The sequence below is a fragment of the Abramis brama genome, assembly GCF_963993115.1.
Source record: "Abramis brama genome assembly, chromosome: 16".
Taxonomy (NCBI): domain Eukaryota; kingdom Metazoa; phylum Chordata; class Actinopteri; order Cypriniformes; family Leuciscidae; genus Abramis; species Abramis brama.
Genome location: NC_139978.1, coordinates 34,302,994 through 34,327,624, shown reverse-complemented (window position 1 = coordinate 34,327,624; position 24,631 = coordinate 34,302,994). Strand labels below are relative to the sequence as shown.

Genomic DNA, 24,631 nt, shown 5'->3' with positions numbered 1-24,631 from the left:
GTTCACCACAAGACTAGTAATATGCGCAAACAAAGTAAATAGGGTCAATTTTGATTTTATGTTGACTTTAAAATATTTTAAAACTGGACTGCATATTAAAACTAAATAACTCCACTGTAATTCCAAACAATTCCAATGTAAAAATGGTCATGTGACAAAAACTTAGCATACTATTGTTCAAGGCTGTGTGTGTGTGTGTACTTGTACAACTATCTTTGTGAGGACAGACCATTGGAGTGAGGACAAAGAGAGTAAAGTGAGGACATTTTGTCCGGTTTCTGAGAGCCCTTTAAAGGAGAACTCGTGTTATACTCTTTTTAAAATTTGCACCCTGTTGACTTCAATGGGGCAAGTTTTAAACCTGCTTTTAGCCTCTTAACATCCTTGATGTGTCATTACAAGTGCACAGCCAATGTGAGTGATTCCTTCAGAGTGAACACGGGTGAATCTGACTGCAGTAGATGTGAAAGATATGAATAAAAGTGATGTTAATTCAGCCAGCGCTCATACCTGTATTTACATCCTGTTCACGCGCGTGATCATAGGTAACTAAGCAACAGTGGAGAACTCGACAATCGACTACTGTGGACTTCGACCGAAAACAGGATGTAAATACAGGTATGTGCGCTGGCTGAATTAACATCACTTTTATTCATATCTTTCACATCTACTGCAGTCAGATTCACCCGTGTTCACTCTGAAGGAATCACTCACATTGGCTGTGCACTTGTAATGACACATCAAGGATGTTAAGAGGCTAAAAGCAGGTTTAAAACTTGCCCCATTGAAGTCAACAGGGTGCAAATTTTAAAAAGAGGATAACACGGTGTAGGCAACACCGATTTTTGTCGTTGTTCTCTGTATTGACAGCACTCCAAATTTACAAAAAAATCAGCTCAATGTTAAAATTGACCGGAGTTCTCCTTTAAAGGCCTGTTTGAGGGTCAAGACTTGGTTTTAGGGATAAGGTTATAATTAGGTCAAGGGTCGGTTTAGGGTCAGGGTTCGGGTTAGGCACTTAGTTGTGATGGGTAAGGTTAGGGTAAGCGGCTAGAGATTGCATTGTGTCAATGAATGTCCTCATAAAGATAGATGTACAAGAAAGTGTGTGTGTGTGAGACAGAAATGAAGAGAAAAGGGTTGCTGACAGCTCTGAGTCTGTGCTGGACTACTGAAGCCAGGTCAGATTCAAACACAACCTCGACTAACCCGACCCGTCACCCCTGCTATTCTCCTCTCCACAGGTGACTCAAACCAATTACGGATTCATTTAGAAAGAGCGGGAGCAGAATGGGCCGCCACCTGGCCCCATAGAGAGGGCACCTGTGCCTGTGGATAATGTGGGTTAGAGCTGCAAAGACCACACAGAAAACCTCAGAAACAACACTCGGGCCGTCATTGAGATTCAAGTGCACACTGGAGGGGAGGTTACTGCTCAAAACCCTGACGGGACGCTTGCTGCCCATGTGAAATACGAGCAGACAGGCCTGCGGGTGAAGCGGGTTTGATGCCAGTTGTGATGGGAGGAGAGAGACTCACAGCGGCTGCGACTCAAATCAAACACAAAGTCCTTTATATTCAAATCAAGTCATTAATGTTTGACTCAAAGGATGTTTTATAAATCAAAGTGTGTTGGGTGAAGAGAAGTCAATGGCTGCATTACAATCCTGCATACTGTGAAGTACACATGAGTGAAAAGTGTCAAGAACAGATCTGGGTCATATTTCAGCCCACAATCTAAAGTATTAACAAAACATTTACAAAACATAAAAAATTAACAAAATTTAAATGAGTCAATATACGATCAATACTTCCAAAACATGTTTTTGTCATACCCTGATTGACTATGGTAAGGCTATTATAAGTGTTTATATTTTAGATCTGTCTGGATGGTTTTCGTGAAGAAGAAGAAATTACTGTAAACTTTTCAAAGAATTACTATAGGGCAACTTAATCACTATTAAACATTATAAAACATAAATAATCATTATTAAACACCTTAATCTCTGATTCAAAAATAATTTTACAGTGTGTTTATAGAAGCCTAATACAATGCTAAACAAATTATAAATTAATTATTTATGCATAAAAATTGTTTTTGCTGTACATTGCCTTTAATTTAGGCTGATTTAAATTAATTTATTTCATCACTGCATTTTTTTTCTATTAATTAAAGAAAACAATCTTAATAGTTCTAAAAAATAGGCTTTCTTTTCATGCAAAATATAATTTATTTTTATTGGTTTTGAGGTGAAATATGAGCCAGTCATTTCTTCATGAGATTTATTGACACTGAGAAATTAAAATCTGTAGGCAGTATTATGTAAAACACTATGCAACATGCAACACACATTGATACTAGTATCACATTTTGCATTTAAGTCAGTATAGCATTCATTTATAGCATTGTGGGATACAATATTCTGCGTGCTGTTGCATGCTGCACATTTAGTCAAATGCAGTAGGAAAATCTGCATTCTGCACACATTTATACTTTCTTTGAAAATAGTAGACATAGGGCCCTATTTTAACGATCTGAAACGCAAGTATCAAACGCGAAACGCAAGTAACTTTGTGGGCGGATCTCGGGCGCTGTTGCTATTATACCGGCGGGATAAATGACTCTTGTGCCGACGCAAATCTAAAATGTGTTGGTCTGAAGTAGCTTCATTATTTATAGGATTGGTTTGGGCGTAACGTGAAATAAACCAATCAGAGCATCATCTCACATTCCCTTTAAGAGCAGGCGCGCTTGTTCCATGGTGGATTGCTATTATAACGGCGGATTTGCCAGATGCACGCCAGGAGCGGTTCACAGCCGAGGAGACCGACGTTCTCGTCAGGGCCGTAAAACACAGAGAAGTGACATTGGCGATGGAGAAACACACCCAAATTAGCTTCGGTTAAACAGGCGTATGATAATTTGGGTAAATGTGTAAGCTAGATTTATGCCTATTTTTTCACATCTTCATGGACACAACAATGATTTCGTGTGTTAATATTTTTCCTTGTAATTATGTATGGTTTGCAAAAATGGCAACTGCTGCGTCTGTAGATGAGAGAAGCAAAGTGTATGTGTGTTGTGCACACGCTACATTATGGACAAGCATGTGCCCTCAAAATAGCATATGAATAACATGCGCAACGCAAGACTAGGTTTCTCCTGGTCTGTGACAGAATTGTTTTCTGAAACTGCAAAATAGCACCAGGGAACGTTTGCGCCGGAACACGCCTCCTCTTTTCGCTGAACCGCCCCCGGGAGCGCAAGTTTATTTCCTAATTTACCGACATGCGTCTGTGGAGGGAAAAGTCCGCTGTGCGCGGGTGCAAAATAGGAATGATGCATGCCTCATTGTACAAAGTCAATTGCGCTGGGTGCAAGATATAGGGCCCATTATGTCATTCTGAAGCTGCTCTATAAGCATCATGTCAAGTCTGCTGTTCGTTCAGTCCTCTTCTGCCGCTGCCTCATGAACTTCATGCAGAATACAGCAGCACTACAGGAATCAATACTGATACAATCGTCTCCCGCGCTCGCTGTCTAAAAGCAATTGTGTTTCTCTCTTTTTTCTCTTTTTTCAAAGACATGGCCTTCAGTTGCTCCATCAGCACTGGAGCTCTCACACACGAAGAACACAAGCCAGTGAACGCAAGGAAAGAGTGTGTGATGCTTACTGTGAGGACATGTTAAACAAGGCAGAGCATCTGCTGATCTGATCGCTTTAATTAATGCTGCTGCGCAACAGCACTTACAAAACCTATTCAAGTCTACTCATGTGACTTTTCACTTTAAAGCTGAAGTCTGTCATTTCTGAACCACTGGAGTCACAAAACAACTCCCCTCATCTGCCATTGGTCCGACAAAAAAATAGTCCCACTCCAAACTCATGCCATTGGTTGAGTCAGAACTTGACATGTCGAGCTGCTCAAAACACAAGAGTGAAATACTACTGACATTAAAAAGTTATTTATTACCCAAAAAATATATTTTAATTTGGTATCTGATCTGTTCAGAATCTTATTGGAGACAAAAAAATACGCAATTTTGTTTTTTTCTTTCTCTTTCCTACAGCATCAGGACTGAAAACATGAATGAATTGCACACAGACTGTCTCACATATGGCCGGATAATCACGCAAAGATAAATCCCTGTAATTCTGCAAGAGACAACAAGCATTTCCTTATGAATTTACACAAGATGAAGAGCCATTCCAGCCTTCATTTGTCAAGGGTATAATGACTTATTAGACGAAAGCATCATCACCATGACGATCACCATCATCATCCTCATCACGTTAGATTTGAACATTTTTACGTACCTCTCAGAGTACTTCATCATCTCTTAACGAGAGAACACATAGATTACCTCCAACATCACACCATTAACCCGTCAACTGCAGCGCCTAGACATCAATTACACACACACACACACGTGTGCATGTGCTGATGTTAATATGCACGGGACGCCTCCACATCACTGATCCAGCATCAGTCTCAAGTCCAGACAACATACGACAGCAATGTTTGTGCTGCATAAAATCATATTGATATTAATTAAGATGGATAACTGAGAAATATTAAAAGGCTTTCAAGAGAAATCACATTTACCTTGATCTTTTGAAATGTGAATTTGATGTACTATTAAAACATTCTGTAACAATTACAGTTTAAAACGTTCTCTTTTGAAATTGAAATTACATTTATTGCTTTAGGAAAATTAATTTCTCCTGTATATAAACTACCAATCAAAAGATTGAGGTCGGGTTTTGAAAGAAGTCTCTTCTGCTCACCAAGGCTGCATTTATTCACTCTAAAATACAGTAAAAACAGTAATATTGTGAAATATTATTACAGTTTAAAATATCTGTTTTCTGTGAATATATAGTAAAGTGTAATTTATATCCTGTGATCAAAGCTGAATTTTCAGCATCATTACTCCAGTCTTCAGTGTCACATGATCCTTCAGAAATCATTCGAATATGATGATTTGCTGCTCAAGAAACATTTCTCATTATTATCAATGTTGAAAACAGTCGTGCTGTTTCATATCTTTGTGGAAAACCGTGATACTTTTTTTTTGTACATTTGATTCTTTGATGAATAGAATATTTATTTGAAATAGAAATCTTTTGTAACATTATAAATGTCTTTACTGTCCCTCCTTACTGAATGAATAAAAGCATTAATTTAAATAAATAAACGTTACTGACCCAAAATTCTGAATGGTAGTGTATCTCCACAGTCGGACATTGCTATTGAACTAGTGAAAGTGTGTTTTAAGAAAGCTCAAAAGGCCAGAAGTGTCCATATAGTTGACCCAGCCGTGTCTGACACGAGCCTATAGTAATTCTTTGAAAAGTTTACAGTAATTTCTTCTTCGAGTCTGTAAAAGCAGAGCTCAGCACTGCACGTCTTCTAGTACTTTATAATTACAGCTTCAAAGCGCAGAGAACTTTAAGATACTTCTTAGTCCCAAAACTTAAAGCAGCGATCTGCCAAATTTCAAAGGTATAATTTAGCTTTTACATTAAACACACTCCAGCATTCATGCACTGACTAATTTCTCATTCGCACAAACGAAGAAAAAAAGAATCAAATGCTTGACTGCCAAAAGCATCTGTGGTTGGATCCCATAATTAATTTGAAAAACTTTCAGAATCTGTGAAAGTGTTTTCACACACGTGCGACTTGTGTGTGCGGGTCAAGAGGGGCACAAAGAAATCAAGAAGAGTCGGTGTAAAATGTGACAATAAGACAGCATGAGGCAGGGAGACTCCAGTAAAGACTGGCAATTAGCAATTATACACTCATCAATTACAATTATCGCAACTGGTGATTATGCAATTAGCAGTGAATCATCATGTTTAGCCATGATGGCTCAACATTTAGGATGTGCTACGGAAAGAGTTTGGATTCATGAGGACAAAGAGTCAGATTGAGTGACTTTATTCAAAACTACAAGAAAGTTAATCACAATCAGTGTGAATTAGCCGTTTTTAAAGGGATAGTTCACAACAAAATAAAACATTGCCATTGTTTATTTGCAGGTGTGTTGTTCTAAAACCTATAAGCTGTTTTTTTTTTTTTTTTGTAGAACACAAAATTAAAAGTTTAGAAGAATCATACTGGTTGCACATTTACATTTACAATGAAAGTGGACTGATGCTTTCAAGCTTTTTAAAAGGACATACAAGAACCTTAAACGTATCACAAAAAGTCTAACACTATATTTCAAGCCTTCTGAAGTCATACGATAGCTTTGTGTGAGGAACAGAACCAAATTTAAGTCAAAATTTACTGACTGTGCTGTACTCTCAATAGACAATGACATAATCTTTATTTAGGAGTGAACTATCCCTTTAAATTCAGGTGCACATACAATTATCTACACATTTGTTGATTTTTTCCCCTCTGAAATCCATATATTATGTTTCTTGCACCAAAGCAGTTTATCATGACTATTTTCCAGGCTCCCCGTAAGCATTAGAAATAAACAGGCTGTCCCTTTAAGACTTCTATTATGCAATAATGAATGAGCCGTCTTTGCAGTTTAGCTTCAATAGTGTGAGCTGGAGAGGGAAGGAATGTTAGTGTGTGTCTATATATACAACATCAATCTTTCATTTGCATCAAAAGAGCTAAAAAAAAAAAAACAGTTGTCCAAGATATGAACATTTAAACTCTTGATACACAATTACTGAAACACACAAGTGTTCAGCGCCGCTCGATTATGTTATTATGTGTTCACTTTGATAACAACTGCTGGATATACCACTGTCACCACACACACACACACAGTACATAGAGGGGGCTGTATTATAACAAAGCACAAAAGGATCAATCCATTGTTACATTAAAATGACATTTACATGAATATTCTCAAAGAGTGACTCAAGAACATCCCGTTAAAAATGCTACAGTTATTTTCCCAGAGCACAAAAAATTACAGCTAAATACATATACATACAAGAACTATTTGTTACACATAATCCACAGAATATTTCTTAGCTGGTTTATTTTTGAAAGTGAATTTCTGTATAGACACAAAACCTAATGTCTTTCCACCAATACTGGCCAGAAAAAAAAGTTCACTAAAGTGATGTCCGCCTATAGTGGGGCATGTTGTCATACTATAAGTCAGGGGATGCATCCAGAAATTGTTTATAATTGTAAATAATACTTTTATTAATTAATTAATTATTATTAATTGTATAAATATAATTAATAAAAAAGAAGATTCTCCAGTCCAGTCCTCCACTCCAGTCCATTACGCAGGAAATAATTCAATAAAAAGTGATAAAAGGTTATTTTGACAATAACGCTGCACAGAAATAATCGCATGCGTAAGGCAAACTATGAGTTATCCGGCGTCATAGTGAATCTGTCTGAACAGTTTGAGATGGACTGTGTGAAAATGCAGCTGCCGTCTCTGAGGCGCAGAGAGAAATGAGCAACTGAAGTCCTGACACATATCCAGTCCCCACGTCAATTCCAATCAGCAGCCTGTGTCACTCACACACACACACACACACACACACAGCTGACAGTCTCACGCAGCGCTGGTGCAAAACTCAGGCCTCGGCGATAAGGACTGTCCGATGGCCCGGGGCAAGCTTGAAAGACGCTCGGGACAGTTGGTGGAATTGTGACTGTCCCGATTGGGCCAATGCTGCGTTGTCACGAAAGTTTATCACTTGCACATATTTGTCTTGCCAGTTTAAGCATTCAAGTGCTTTTAAACCATTCAAGAGCAAGAAGATACGAAAGAGAGCTCAAGTCGTTTCTCGCGTTCATGCTCTCTGAGACACCCAAAGCGCACACACAGAAAGCCGCTTCTCTTTTGAGCTCTCTTTCGCGTCTTCTTGCACTTGAACGGACAATGTCCGTTGCTCATTAATAATTAACATTTAAAGAGACTTGCACCGAAACGGGTCACAGAGCGGTTTTTGAGGAGGTAAAAAGGGAGTTGTTTTACACAACCATTGAGGAATTTTAACCAAAGTATGTTACAAACTTGTGGAAAATGGACATACGATGACCACTTTAAAGGTGGCCGGTTTGAGCAGATTTGGAAGGCTTTCTACGACTGCCAAAATGGTTTAAGTTCTTCCCCACTCGCATGCAGATGCAGAGAGAGTGTTCTCCATGGTGGGTTTGAACAAAACCAAAACTAGGAACAGTTTGGCTCTGGATGGAACGCTATCATCCATCATGACTGAAAATGGCTGGCCTTGAGCCACAGTGCTTTAAGTGGGAGTCCCCTACCCCTGTATCAAAATGTGCAACAAACACTTACAACACAAAACACCATTCATAAGCTAAATGTGTACACACACACACACACACACACACACACACAACTTGACATACATGCTCAGGGCAAGTTGTTATGACTGAGTATGTACATTGAGCACTGCTGTTCAGTTGGCTTGTTTGTGGCCAAATTTCTTTTTATTTTTTGATGAATTTGTATTTTTGAAACAATTTGTCTGTCTTTTATCAGATTTACCAATTGTTATAATTTCCACTTGTGCTGGTCAATTATGAACAATAGGCGAACTGCTAGCAAAATTGAACTGCTAACTGCTGACCCCTAACAGATCTCACTCCAAACTTTTGATAAAACTTGAGAGCCCTGATATTATAATCAAAGCGTTTAAATCAAGCGCCAAAAACAGCTTGTTTTGATATTGGGTGACCTGTGATGTCACACTGGCAAATACATTTGCATAAGCCTGCCTCCAGAGCAAGACATCGACGAATAGTTATACATCGTCAGATCACAGGCCCCGCCCACTGGCGTTCAGTCACTTAACGGCTGACACTTGCGTACACCGGATGCGAGCGTCGCGTCAAACGCATATAGAAGCCTTTATAATCCCTGACGCTGTCTACACTGGATACAGTATACAGATGCCGTTCACTTTACTCCTCGCTTGAGATGGTGAGCCTCTTACAGATCTCAGTTCAGCTCTAAATCCAGACGAGATTCACAGGAAGAGATGATAAACCCTGATCAAAGTCATCGAGACTCAAAACCTCGAACCTCTATAGAGCACCACAGCTCTAAACCACAGCTACAGCTACAGTACTGAACCTAACCCACACGCTCAAGGATGAGCGCACACGTTGAGAGACGTAGAACTAACAGTGGGTCCAGAATACAGAATCTTTAGATGTTCTCGCACCCATTAAATCTCGGATCAAGCTGGAGAACATCAGAATCAGGTTTTGTTCACATCAGTCCCAGCGCTGCTGTCATGAAAGCCATTCATGTTCATTTCTCAACTTAACCTTGCTGGTAGATGCAGTAGCTACAACCACAAAAGCATACTTTCTTTTCTCTCCATTGACAGCCATTCAAAAGAAGCTGTTTATTTTGACCAGGTATTATGAACATCATTACTAATAAACCTGTTGGTTCTACTGTTTATTATTTAGATGAGAATGATAGACCGACCAGACAGACAGACAGATAGATATCAAAAGAAATCTAGATAGATAGATAGATAGATATCAAGAGAAATCTAGATAGATAGATAGATAGATAGATAGATATCAAGAGAAATCTAGATAGATAGATAGATAGATAGATAGATAGATAGATAGATAGATAGATAGATAGATAGATAGATAGATAGATAGATAGATATTCTGGAGAGACTTTATCCTGGCCTGTGAGTGAACAGATTGCCGGAAACTGACCCTCAGGAACCTCAAGAGTTTTCGCAGACGAGACCCAACACACACACCCCGAGCCGTTTGGAGGAATCTCTCCATGTATCACATTACACCACTCATCCATTATGAGCACTTGTGTGCCAGTCAAGGTGAGCCAGCGCCGTGGAGAAGGAAAGAGAGGGTCTGGTCCGTGATGGATGGATCTGGCCCGCCACGGCTCCTCTCCTCTCCCTCACGGAGCTGGTGACTTTCCAGCCAGGCAATTATCATTGCAGAAGATGTAATAGCCTAATTAATTACCAGTGTCAACGCTGCCTTTGTTTCACTGTAACAGGACATCACGCCAACAGAGCAACCGCTCAAAGCAGAAAAACTCTGATGAACGAGAGGCTCACGGAGCACAGATGATGGTGAGGAGAAACACACACGCACACACACACACACACACACACACCAACACGGCCAGTGCTGAGCTAAAATCAGAACCATCATCACCTGCCCTCAGCCAACACTAACATCATACAAAACCAACCTAAACTAACCAAAATCTTTCTGCATTGATTTACCGCATTTGTTTTGACAACTTGTCACTTCACAGAACAGCACAAAATCCTCTTTCAAGGTTCTTTAGATTTTATGGACTTCTCAACAGGGTTGTGCAGCATTCAGAATTGAATCGAGATGCCTTTTAAATTTCAAATAAGCTCCTGAATTTGAATTAATTATTTGAATTTTAAATAAATTGAGCTGGCAAAGCATGATGCAGAACTGTAAATGGAATTTGAGATTAGATAGATAGATAGATAGATAGATAGATAGATAGATAGATAGATAGATAGATAGATAGATAGATAGATAGATAGATAGATAGATAGATAGATAGATAGATAGATAGATAGATAGATAGATAGAGGAGACACACAAGATTACTGGTATAATATTTCATTAGTGGTATTCTTTCAGATGAGTTAAACACATTGGGTCAATCCTCCAGACCTTAGGCCACTAACAATAAAGTACCACGGTAATACTCAGGTATTCCCTAAAGCATAATGCAAATACCATAGTGTATAATTAGTACAAGGTATCCATCAGACAGCATCACTGTGTAGTGTTGACCCAGCACTCTTCAAACACCTCGAGAAGGATCCAGTTCTCACAGACCACTGGAGCCGAGCAGAAAGTACTTTATAATAACGTCAAATGTCGCAGCCAGCCATCGGAGAGTGAAATATTATGTGTCAGGTCTGTCACATTCCCTCCGTTTTTAAATGTGAGCCGAAGCGTCGGCACACAGGCAATCCGACGGCGGAGAGAGAACACAAATACAGTGTGGCAGTGGCGGGAATTACTGTGACTGATGACGTCTCTACGTCTCATCTCCAGCTAAACGTTCAACACAAACACAATAAAGGAGCAACTCTTCAGCGAAAAGAGTGTGTTTAGCTGTAATCCGCGCGGGCGGGCTCGTTGTGGAGCGCACTGGCTCTAACAGGACTCGTCTCCGCTCCTCGGCTCACACTGCGAGGGGAGTTTTGCATAATTAATGACTGTTGATGTTTCCAGGTAGTCGGCCGGTAAATTCACTTCAGACCGGCTGCCACGATCACGTCTGCTTCGAGAGCGACACCGGAACAGACAGCTAACATTACCGCCATAAACAAGGCAATTTTGTACAGTGTCTTCTGTCATTATTGTGAAGTGTTCAGGGGAGACAGTTCGAGTCACTTCGGAGATGAGAGTGCGAGGAAATATGATGAAAAAATAAAGGCGACGCCGAGTGCTTTTCTGTGTTGGCAAACCTACAGAGGCTTCAGCTCCTTGTTTAGTGAAGCTTCAGTGAACTTGATGTCAGCAGAGAATCTTTTATGCTGTCACAGAAATACGAACAGATACGGAACGATTGCGGTACTTGCAGAAATAATGTATTCACTGAAATGTAATAGGGATGAGCAAAACTATATTTTCATAATAAGTCAGGAGGAGTCTGAACAACCAGTAATTTTCCCCTCAAAAGTCTGACATCATGTGGACACATGAGATAAAGGAGATAAATAAAGGCAGTTTTATTAGGGTTAATCCACCTCAAGTGGTCCAATCATTTATACTTTTCTGATTAATTTTGAGTGATTAACTCTATGGGCCCTATCTTACACCCGGCGCAATGCAGCGCCAAGCGCGACTCAAGTGTGTTTTGCTAGTTTCAGCCCGACGCAGTTATCATTTTCACGTCCTGCATCACGTTGTTTAAAAAGCTAATGCATTTGCGCCCATGGGCTGCTGGTCTGAGAACGAGGTGTGTGTTCTGGCGCATTGTTGGAGCGTTGCTATTTTGAGGAGCTGATTTAGGGTGCTTTCACATCTGTAGTCCGGTTCATTTGGTCCGGACCAAGGGCGATAAATGATTTTTTATAGCATTTTTAAGGCGTTTTGGTTCCTTTTCACACCACACTGATCGCTCTGGTCCGAATCAGTTTATGAGTTGATAAAACGAACCAAAATGCAGTCACGTGACAACATCCACATCACTCGGAACGTATTTCCATAACTGCACTTCGTTTAGTCAGAATTAACGTGCAGACAACAACACGCCGCTGTTTACTATGGAGAGACGACTGCGTGGGCTGATTGTATCCTTGGTCATATTTTATTAGTTTGTCTACACCAGACAAACAAATAATATTTGAGAATGAACCGAGGATGCGGCTCGAAAATATTGTTAATAATAATTTCTATCAGGCTCCGCACCTCCTAAAAACTCCAAATTTGTCCGCGAGCTGCAAACTGTCAACAAACATTTCTCCTCATCCTATAATGCACAGCGCAGCTGACTACGGCAACTGGCTTAGTCCAAAAACGCACAGTTTTTTGGCAGTTGGTTCTGTTCGAGGTCGGATCACGTTCTCACCACAAACGAACCGCTCCAGAGTTCGTTTGAAAGCGTACCGAGACCACCTCTTCCAGGAGGTCTCGGTACGCTTGTTTGGTCCGCGTTTGGTGCGCACCCGAGTGCGATTGCCGCATTCACACTTGCCCAAACGAACCGCACCAACGGGGAAAACGAACTCTAGTGCGATTCAAGCGAACTAAACGAGGCAGGTGTGAAAGCACCCATAGACTGCGCCATTGACCAACTGAAACCTTGTCTAAAGTCAATGGCGAAATATTATTTTTTTTGTTATTTAAAGAGTGCGTTAGTAATGTGCGCCTATAGGCGGGTCCACAACGCGCGTACACTCTGCTTATTAAACACTCAGGAACGCACAGCAGCACACAAACATGCCAAATATTAAAATTAAAAGGATTACAATGTAAAAGATTATTATTGTGTACATAAAGATATGGTTGAATCCGGCTTGTCCCGTAGATGGTCTGATTGCGCACTTTTACTTCGCGCACAAGCAGATCCGTTTGCGTTCTGGAGACGGCTTCGGTCTTTTCTTTCCACTATCAAATTCCGTCATGTAAATAGCGAATCTGCCATGGCGCGAGCGCAACTGGCATTTAAAGGGAATGGGAGATGAGACTCTGATTGGTTTAACACACGTAATTCCCAAAACACACCCATTACTCATTAAGAGAATAGAGACAACACTATTAGATCATGCGCCGGGAGCGCCGACCATTTTTCCCGTCGTTAAACTAGCAAAAGTGGATTCGGACAGGCACTAAGTGAACTTGCGCCCAGCGCTTTAGACCATGAGCTTAGATAGCTAAAATAGGGCCCTATGTGTCATAATTGCAAAACCACCAGTTTTTATTTTATTTTGGTCATTAATGAAAACCTCAATATCTTCTCAGAATTGGAACAAAAACTGATCTCTAGAGCCCATTTCAAGGTGCATACACAAACAGAAACATTTTGCACATTCTTGTTCTTTAGACTTATCATTTAAGAGTAAATGTCATGATCCAGATTACTCACGGATCCACATCTAGGGTCAATTCACAAGCTCAGTCCCAAATCTTTTTCATGGAGCACCTAAACAAGTATAGTGTGCATGCAGAACATTTCCGGTTGGAGGCTTAACATTTTTTTTGTAATGACATTTACATGCAATATTGTGCTTTGTCTAATCTGTGAAGTCTTTCTAACAGATGGCTTTAACACTTAACACTTTTTTTGCACTAAATTAACAGAAAATTATGCAAATAATAATAATGAAATGGGAACTTTGAACACAGCAGGTGATTTGAGGTAAACTTGAAATTTACGGTTAAAAGCAGGATTATTAGTGTTAAATCTAAAAACAATTTAAATTTTTAAATGTTTCCGTCACTTGAAATAAAATAAATGTTAATTGAAACAATAAAATATAAAAACTTATTTTATTTCAGTTTTAAATTCTGTTTAACTTGAAATAAAAATGAATAATACAATTAATAAAATAATGAAAACTATCTAAAAAAATGACTAAAATGTTTTAACAGTTTTTAATTGTGAATCATTTGTCACTTGAAAGAAAATAAATACTAATGAAATACAATGTTTAAAAACATTAGAAACATTTCTAATTTGCATTTAGTTTAACTTGATGTAACTAAAACTACAACTGAAATAAAAATGAATACAAACTCTAATAAAAATGACAAAAACACAAAAAAATTGTTTTTAAAACTAAATCAAACTATTAAAAAAACTATAAGCTGTGACTCATAAAGGCTGTTTTCTGATGTCTGCAGCGCAGTGCTTTATAGAGAATGAAATTAGAGACATCTTCAGCTAAAGCACATTATTGGCATGCTAAAACTCTCTCAGAGAAGTTGTGTCTCTTCATTCTTCTCCTTTAAAGCACCACAGATACAAATGAAAAGCATGCTCCCCCACTCATCGACTCGTGGAGTCTCCTGACCACTCCTGAAGCGAGGAGGAGAGTTGGTCATCTACAAGCACCACATGCGACATTAAACATTTAAAACACACCACCCACCACGGCCGGCCTATTTTTTACAACTTTATCCTCTCATTATTAATTTGTAATAACCTTTAAGGCTTTTTGATGTCATGCATATTTCACAGAGAGATATCCTTCCTTTTTCACAGCTCTCACTGTGCGCTGTCAAAAGACGGATCACCGGCGCGCCGAAGGTGTGACATCACCTGATATAATTAGAACAAAGCGAGGTCTTAACCTTGAGCAGCACCAGTCTTTTTAGTTTGCGTGAAAACATTATATCAGAAGGTGATGTAAATTAGACAACTGACGCTGCATGTGTGAATGATGTCTGCGAGCATTTGCAGGTTATTTTAAAAAGTCCCGACACGTGAAAAATGATGCGGATGGGCTGGCGATAAGCAGCTAATAATTTCTAGCCACTTAGGCATGTATGAATATGACCTGCGAGACCTCGTTCCCCCTCTCACGTGGTATAAATCAGCCGCGAGTGGAATGAGACCCAGAGGAGCTTCAGTGAACGCTGATGAGTCCCATAATTCTCCAGGCTGGGATTCCTCCTCCGTGGGCTCCTGGACACCGGCCAAAGCCTCCAGCACCACGACTCGGAGCCAAACTCTAAGAGCCGCAACGTAAATTCAGTCTGTTTGTTTAAATGCCAGTTTCTTGGCCGGACACGTTCGCTGTAATAATGCTTCCTCTTGGTGACCCAGATGATGCATTGTTCCTCCTAATGGGACAGCGTACAAAAACAGGATTTCAAGTCAAGACGAAATCAAATTTAACCCTATTTACTTCCATTATACCCATTCCTGGTCTTATTCTTCCAATAAAAATGAAAATGTCTCTTATACTTAAACCTCTTCTCCTTAAAACATTCACTTTTCAGGATCAAATCAATTCATGATCGATAAAGTTCATTTTATAGAAGTAAAATGGGTTGTTAAACATATATTTTCAAACATTTCTATGAAAGCCAATTTTTCAACAACAAAAAAAAAAAATCATGCTTTGGTAAATAATAATGATGACATAAAAAAGACAATTATGGCAAACTTTTTGACTTATGTCTTCAGAAAAAATTCTACGAAATAACTAGTCAAATTCGTTCTTAAATTATTCAATATTAAAGTTTTTCGTTTAATATTGCAACTATTGAGTTGCCATTCTTTTCTGCACTTTTTTCTAATACGTACGTCTACGGTTTTATGTTTGCTTATGTTTTTATCAATTTCTGGTGTTCTTGCTAAAACATTGATTATTACCTGTTGCCTGTGTTGTTACTGCAGTCGTACTGTGTGTGATTTCTGATTTAATTTTGGGTTAAATTTTCAACAAATAATTGAGTTTAATAAAACACCCCAGCATGCTGGATTTAACTATTAACCCAGCGCTGGGTTGCTTTTACTGTACCCCTGCATTTGTTTGTGTACACTGTAAAAACAGTGAAAAACTGTAAAAAAGCAACGGAATTTTTTTTTTAATTCCTTAACGGTATGTACCCTTACTATATACAGTGAAAAACTGTAATAGCTCTCACGGGACATTTCATGTAATTTTACATTAATATACTGTTAAATGTACGGATTTTGGAAGTACACTGTAAAAAAAAAAACTTACCGTTGCATTTACCGTACCTTACCGTAAAAAATACGGTAGCAAATGTTTACTAATTTTACAAAGTTTTACATCATCAAACTAAAAATTACGGTGAAAAACTGGCAGCTGGTTGCCAGTACTTTACCGTAAAAAATACGGTATAAATATTTATGTTTTATGGCATTGAACTAAAGTTTACAGTAAAAAACTGGCAGCTGGTTGCAGGCGATTTACCGTAAAAAATATGGTAGTAATATTTTAGGTTTTACGGCAGTGATCTAAATATTACGGAAAAAAACTGGCAGCTGTGGTTGCCAGTACTTTACCGTAAAAAATACGGTAGAATTTTTTTTGCTTTTACGGCACTGAACTAAAGTTTACGGTAAAAAACTAGCAGCTTGCAAGTGCTTTACCGTAAAAAATACGGTAGTAATATTTTAGGTTTTATGGCATTGAACATTGAACTGAACTTTTATATAAAAAATAAAAACCTGCCAGCTGTGGTTTCCTGTAATCTAATTATTGAGAATTACCAGAGGTTCAGACGTTGATGTTTTATTGAAAATAATAAAGTTTGAAGTTACCATTATGGAGATGAGTGTTTGCTTTAGTTGGGCTCTTGACCCTCGACTTTTTAACTTTAGATTTACTCTGACTGCCTTAACTGTGTGGTAACAGTTACACAAACAATAACACAAACGGCATGAAAATCAGAGAGAAAATGTGACCAGGTGATGATGGCAGGTTAATGATGACACTGATCTCATAAATAGTCTTATCTCTCACTTTATGAGCAAAGTGATAATATTAATTATAATATTAAAAATAAATATTTCATATTATTGAGTATAATATCTCTGTAAGCCAGCAGCGAGCAACAGATAATCTGAAGAACTTTAAAAATACATGGTGTAGAAAAAAGGTTTTGAACTACTGCTCGATTTAAACCAACACAGACATCAAGATTCAGCGTATTAATCTCAACAACGGTGACAATCAACACAATAATCAGACAAAACTCTGAACATCACAAAACAAGCTACTAAAAAGCTGCAACAAAAACAACATCAAAAATAAAAGCAGATATAATAATAAAAGAAAATACTAAGGCAATTCAGCATAATGTATTCCTGCTGCAATGCATGCTGGGAGATACTGATGAGTTTTGATTGGAGGCTCCATCAAGTGCACTGCACTTTTATCATCACCATTGTTGAGATTCATACGCTGACTCTTGATGTCTGTGTGTGTCTGAAAGATACAGCAGTTCAAACCTTTATTGTACACAATGTTTTAAAAATTCTTCTGATTATCACAGCAATGATGGATCACATGCTGTAGAATCATAGGGCTACTACAATCAATAATGTAAAATTAATAACACATATAATCAAAGATAAGACTCTATAAGAGCTCAGTGAATCAAACATGGTGATTGCCATCACTGATACACAACCAACATCACATGATTCATTTTCTCTCTGATTTCCTGGCCATAATCAACATGTCTTATAAACACAGAGTTACAGCAGGCAGAGAAAAACTAATGTCAGAAAGTCAAGGGTCAAGAGCCCAACTAAAGCAGTCACTGATCTCCATCATGGTGACTTCAAATGAAACAATAAATCATCAACATCTAAACCTCTGTTAATTCTCAAACAGAACTGTAGACGTCTGACAGAAATAAAGTCAGTCTGGTTAGTAATAAGTGAAGCTGGTAATGCTGTTTGTGGAGTTGTTTAATCCTCCTCTGCTGAGATCTTCACAGATTTAATGTTTTTTATCTTCAGTTGATTTCATCTAAGGCTGTGACTGAAGTCAGTTGTAGTTCTTGTGTTTCTGCTCGTCTCTTTTTTCTGTTCCTGTTGTTTCTCTAAATGGACATTCCCAGAATTCCCTGTGTGACACTTCACATTTGATGCTATTTCATTTAAATAATTATGTTTCTTCTTGGTTTTTGTTATCAGTTTTATACATTTGGGGTTAATGAATGTTTATGGCATTATTTGGAGTCATGTGTGTGTCACCATGATGGTGTTTTGTGTTTGTGTGTATGACACTGTGCACCTTCTAAATATTAACACGTGCCTCAGTTTGTGGAAAACTAATGGTATACTTAAATCATTGTGTGCTTTTCTTTTTTACCACTTGTGTTATTATGATGGTTATCAGTATATTACAAAGATATAAAGCAGACGTTAATACTTTAGTGAAATTTAATGATAACATTTATCGGTTTATGTAATATAACGGTTGTCCCGTGAAAACTAAAAGGTTCCTACTGTATTTTTTATGGTAAAGTACTGGGAACCACAGCTGATGTTTTTTTTACCACACATTTAAATCCTGCTGAAGGGTTTATTTTATTTTATTTATTTTACGGTAAAATACTGGCAACCAAGCTGACATTTTTACCGTAAATTTCACAGGGTTTTTTTTACATTGTGTTTTTTTGCCCGTAAATTTAAATCCCGTAAAACATAAAAGGTTGCTACCTTATTTTTTACGGTTAAATACTGGCAACCACAGCTGCCGTTTTTTTACCGTAAATTTCACAGTTTTTTTTTAACAGTGTATATATGAGCCTTTGTGTTTAATGCAGTAAATTGGCCCAGTGCCTAAGGTTTATAGAAGAGAGTCAGTGAGCAGAAATCATGGGATATCAGCGATCAACAAACACTTCTCCCATCATGCATCAAAATTACAAAACAATCCTGAAAAACACAATATAGAGAAAAACACTTCTACAATTACATGAGTCTGCAGTTGCAAACTATAAAGACAGTGGGGTCACTATAGCAGTGCATTATGGGTACATTTCTTCAACTATGGGCAACTATATTTCACTTTTTTTATAAAATCTGACAAGCAGATCAATATTGAAATGGCTTACATTTATTTACCTTTTTTTTGTTATTTATAATTGGTACACTTTATGTTAAGGCATCCTTGTTATAGTGAATATAATAAATATTTTTGGATAGATTTTTCGTATTTTAATATTGTAATATTGTATATAGGCTAAAAAAACAAAAACAAATCCCTTCATAAAACATTTGAGGAGTAGCAAAAATAAATGAAGACGTTGAAATCTGTTAAATAAAAATCCGCCTCAGGACATAATCGTGCCTAAAGTCAAAGAAACACGGTGTTATTATTTGTTGGCATCGGCTTGTCAGTCGTCTCAATTACAGATTGTTATTTTAAAATCTTTCTGCAGTTAAAAGGAAGCAAACACTCCAACGTGACAGTGAAAGTCACAAAGAAAGCCATGTTCCTATTTATATGCTGAATAGATGCAGTTAGCATTTAAATGACACCTCGCATTACACACTCCCCATCCCTGATGAAACAGCCCTTAAAAACAATATAAACAGAGTCTTCTGGGTCACGAATTACACGCAGGTAAACTGGATTAACCACGGTAAACTGCGGAAACACATCGCTCTGTGTCCGTCAGATAAACCTCATGTGTGATGGATATGAAGAAAGAGCTTCAGACGGGGATAAGAATCTGCCTGGCTTGCAAAACGATGATTAAAGCAATTAAATGTAACTTAAAATGCTGCAATTCATCTGTTAAATCTTAAAAGACATATTTGAAAGTCTGCATATCCTTGAAGAAAGCGAACACAAAGCAGAAGGCAGCAGTGCATGTGAAGAAGAGCGAGTGCGAACGCGTGTGCATGTTTGAACTGCGGGACAGGACACAACGACTTGATTTAGTCGGGGAATAGATGTCTGTCCTTCAGACCACTGGATAAAATTGGTCTCAATATAAAATGTAATAAGATCTCTGTGCACCTCCAGTCATTCTTCATATCTCTGCTATATAAGGGACAAACACACTCATATGGGCAGACACATATGCTCACAATTATTGTAGTAAAGTAGTGTTTGTGAAGCTACTCTGAAACTCAATACTCAAATGTTTCTAAAAGAAAGAAAGGTTCTGTGTGCAGCAAATTCAGCGATGCAACATTTCAACACTATCTCACGACCAATTCGTACGAATGAGTAAAAAGTGGCTAATTCGTACGATTTGTGACCCTGGACCACAAAACCAGTCACATGGGTCAATTTTTTTAAATTGAGATGTATACATCATATGAAAGCTGAATAAATAAGCTTTGCATTGATGTATGGTTTGTTATGATAGGACAATATTTGGTCGAGATATGACTATTTGAACATCTGGAATCTGAGGGTGCAAAAAAATCAAAACATTGAGAAAATCTCCTTTAAAGTTGTTCATTTATGTTGGCGATTGTGCTGCATTCACTCACAAAAATACATGTTTTATATATTTACGGTAGGAAATTTACAAAATATCTTCATGGAACATGATCTTTACTTAAAATTCTAATGATTTTTTGGCATAAAAGAAAAATCGATCATTTTGACCAATACAATGTATTGTTGGCTATTGCCACAAATATACCCGTGCAACTCGAGACTGGTTTTGTGAACGAGGGTCACATTTGTCTAAACCCCAGGGATGGGGACAGGCGTAGGTCATTCGTACGAATTCATACGAATTAGCCACCTCGTAAAATACGTACGAATTGCCGTGAGATCGGGTTGAACATTTTGTCACACTACTCTTACATTTGCTTGTAACTGGAAAAGCTAAACTATTATTAAAGGAGAAGTTCACTTTAAAATGAAAATTCTGTCATCATATACTCACCCTCATGTTGTTTCAAACCTGTATGAATTTCTTTCTTCTGCTGAACAGAAAGGAAGATATTTAGAAGAATATCAGTAACCAGACAGTTTTTGGGTCCCATTGACTTCCATAGTAGGAAAAAAATATACTATGGAAGTCAATGGGACCCAAAAACTGTCTGATTACTGATATTCTTCTAAATATCTTCCTTTCTGTTCAGCAGAAGAAAGAAATTCATACAGGTTTGAAACAACATAAGAGTGAGTAAATGATGACAGAATTTTCATTTTAAAGTGAACTTCTCCTTTAAAACAGCTGAACTGCTGTCACCCTACAGACAAATGCAGTTACGTTAGTAGCGCTACGTTTAGCTAGTTTCTCTCAACACTGATCCCATCTCTGTTCTCTTGATGATAGAAGGAAAAGAAATCTTATCAGAGCCGTTGAGCTCAGTGCAAGACTAAAGGTGACGCTCTACAGCCGGAAGAAATGTGAACCTGTTCTCCGCCTGGTCCTTTCACACCTGTCAGTGGTCAATAGATACTCTGGGGAAAACAAGCAAAAAAGAAAGAGAGAGCCCTTGACACTAATCCCTCGAGACCCAATTAAAAGGGTGACAATCACCATCACCACAGGAACCAAGGGAATGAATAGACGCCACTTTAATTGAACTAAACAGAGTTCAATTATTAACACTTGCACAAATATTTGAGAGCAAACACTCGGTTTCTGTTCCTAGTTAATCGTGACGATCCAGCAAGAATAAAAATCATGCATGTAGCACAAAGTTACACAGCAAAGCTGAATATTTAGAGTTAGTGGATTGATCAAATCACACGCGTCACAAGATTTCACAAGCCAGAAATCTCACATCTAAACGGTCAAAGTTAAATGATTTGTTTAGTGTAGACTTCCTCTAACTCTTTTTCGTGTTTCTTCTGCTAAACTCTCTCCTGTTGATGCTCCACACCAGCTCCTCACACAGCCAAATGTTAATTAGTATTGTGCTTAATCCGATACTGGAGAGCCCCAAACTGTCAGGTCATATTATAAACAATCGGCCTCAACGTTAGCGCAAATGACACGTTGCGTCGCTATCTCTCCCCGCAAAACGCTCCCAAGGTACTAATTGGCCTACTTTATGCTCTCTCTTTGAATTGCCATTTCTCTCTTTGTTTGGGGTATTAGTCTTGACAACCATCGATCTGTAATGCGCAGCATCCTACTGTATATATTTTCCGAGAAAAATAAACGGAGGCTGGGAAACGGAATGAATGAATCCATTCCTCCTTGCTCTGACGTAGCGACTGTAACTCTGTAGGCGAGTTGCTTTTGTTTGTGACGGTGCGCTCGAATGAAGGATTGCATGCAGTTCCAGAAGAGAATGAAAGTTCAAACACTTTGCCGGCAGCAAAGTAAGTGTAACTTTTCTCCCCTTAAATAATTTAAGATTAGCAACATCATCTTATCAATCTATCGATCTCTCGGCAGAAAGATGAAAATGGAAAAATAATGAGGGAGATGAATGCCGCGTAAAGAACATCAATGTGCAAAATTTAATTATCTGCTGCGGTGAGAAAAAAAACTGTTGGCTGTTTTCTAAAACAAAAAGAAGCGGTTAATATTTTTTCCTTCTCTGCATATTTTAATTACCAGATCAATCATAACTACGTACGGCGCGCCGCTTGCGAGAGAGAGAGAGAGAGAGAGAGAGAGGAGAAAATTGCGAGTCTAAATGAAAAACAATAGATTTACTTTAAAGTCGGAGCTCTTTTGAAGTCTAAATTAAAATTTCAGGTACCTTTAGGAGAAGCAGCTTCACAAAGTTATGATATTCAATTAGTGTGTTTAGATTCCACTGAAATTACACTTCACAGCTCGACACCATGTTAAATGAAAACTCTGGAGATTCCAGACTTCTGTTGCCCCGAACAGACAGTGGGAGTTCAAACCCTTGGAAGTCTGGGAGCGAAAAATAATGGATCCTATACAGCCATCTGAAAATCTCTGTGATGCACATATAACTGTTCAATCAATCTTACAATATCTACTGATGCCTTCAAGATTTAATGAGACAAGTGCACATGAACACCACGGCAACGTTGCATTGACCAATGGGGGTAATGAGTGTCGATTAAAGAATCACGGTGGAAGCTAAATGAGACATGTCATAATTTAGCTCATTTACATTTTGTGTACTGTCATGGAGTAATACATTTTTATTTGCACAGAAAAAAAGAAAAGAAAAAAAAAATCAAAGAAGGAAATTGATTTTGCTCTATGAGTGAACCTCATGAATCCTTATGAGAACATATCTGGGTCAAATCTCACCCAAAAATCAAAATACAGAAATCAGAAATTACATTTTTCATAAAGAAAGTGAAGCTTATTTTTAGGATTTTTTTATTTTTATTTTATTTTTTGCAATATGACATTAGTAATGAAAATTAAGCACATTTAACCCCCAAATTATCTTTGCTAGATGCAATAAAAAAATAAAAAAAATATATATATATATATATATATAATCTCATTTTCATTACTGTAATATGAATACTTTATACAATAGTAAATCTATATTTAAATATTAACGTATTTATAAATGATGGTAGTATGTGATGTACCGCCTTTAAGATTAAAACATTTAAATAAATAAAATGTAAAATAAAAATGATTTCAATAAAAAAAAAGTATATATCTTTTATAATTTTATATATATATATATATATATATATATATATATATATATATATATATATATATATATATATACGTACATACATAGAATTATAAAATATATATTTTTTTTTTATACATCTATATCTATTGTATTTTGTATATATATATATATATATATATATATATATATATATGAAGAGTTCAGATGCAAAAACCTCTAAGTGCCATCTGAAATTTTCTTGCAATTTTTATCAAGCTCGTATATTTAAGTTCAATAATTTCACTTAAATGGCAATGCAAATGACCTATTAACTGTCATTTAAGTGAAATTACTTAACTTAAATATACAAGCTTTATAAAAATGATCATTCTAGAAGAAAATTTCAGATGGCACTTAGAGGCTTTTGCATCTGAACTCTTCATATATATACAGTGCAATGCATAAGTGAATACACCCATGCTAAAGTTGACTAAAAAGAGGAATAAAAAATCATATTTTGGAAATTGAATTTAATGCCTTAATTAAAAAAATTAGGAAAAATCCAACCTTTAAGGACACCAAATTTCTTTGTGAATGAATAATGTATCGTAAATAAATAAATGTTCTTCCTTAAAATACATGGTGCATAAGTGAGTACACCCCTATGTTAAATTCCCATAGAGGCAGGCAGATTTTTATTTTTAAGTATTTTTTTAATTTTTTTTTTAGGATACTATGCATCCTGATAAAGTTCCCTTGGCCTTTGGAATTAAAATAGCCCCACATCATCACATAGCCTTCACCATACCTAGAGATTGGCATGATTTTATTTCAGTTAGCCTAAAAGCTAGTTTGATTTGCATTGAGAGATGATCTTATGGAAAGTACCCCATGCCAATCTCTAGGTATGGTGAAGGCTATGTGATGATGTGGGGCTATTTTAATTCCAAAGGCCAAGGGAACTTTATCAGGATGCGTAGTATCCTAAACATTTTTTTAAAAAAATACTTAAAAATAAAAATCTGCCTGCCTCTATGGGAATTTAACATAGGGGTGTACTCACTTATGCACCATGTATTTTAAGGAAGAACATTTATTTATTTACGATACATTATTCATTCACAAAGA

The 24,631-nt window shown here is 37.5% G+C and overlaps 1 protein-coding gene across 1 annotated transcript in view; it reads right to left on the bottom strand.

Moving 5' to 3' along the window:
* cux2b (cut-like homeobox 2b) overlaps positions 1-24,631 on the bottom strand; it is a 162,323-nt gene that overhangs the window by 46,032 nt on the left and 91,660 nt on the right. The gene's annotated exons all lie outside the window — the stretch shown is intronic.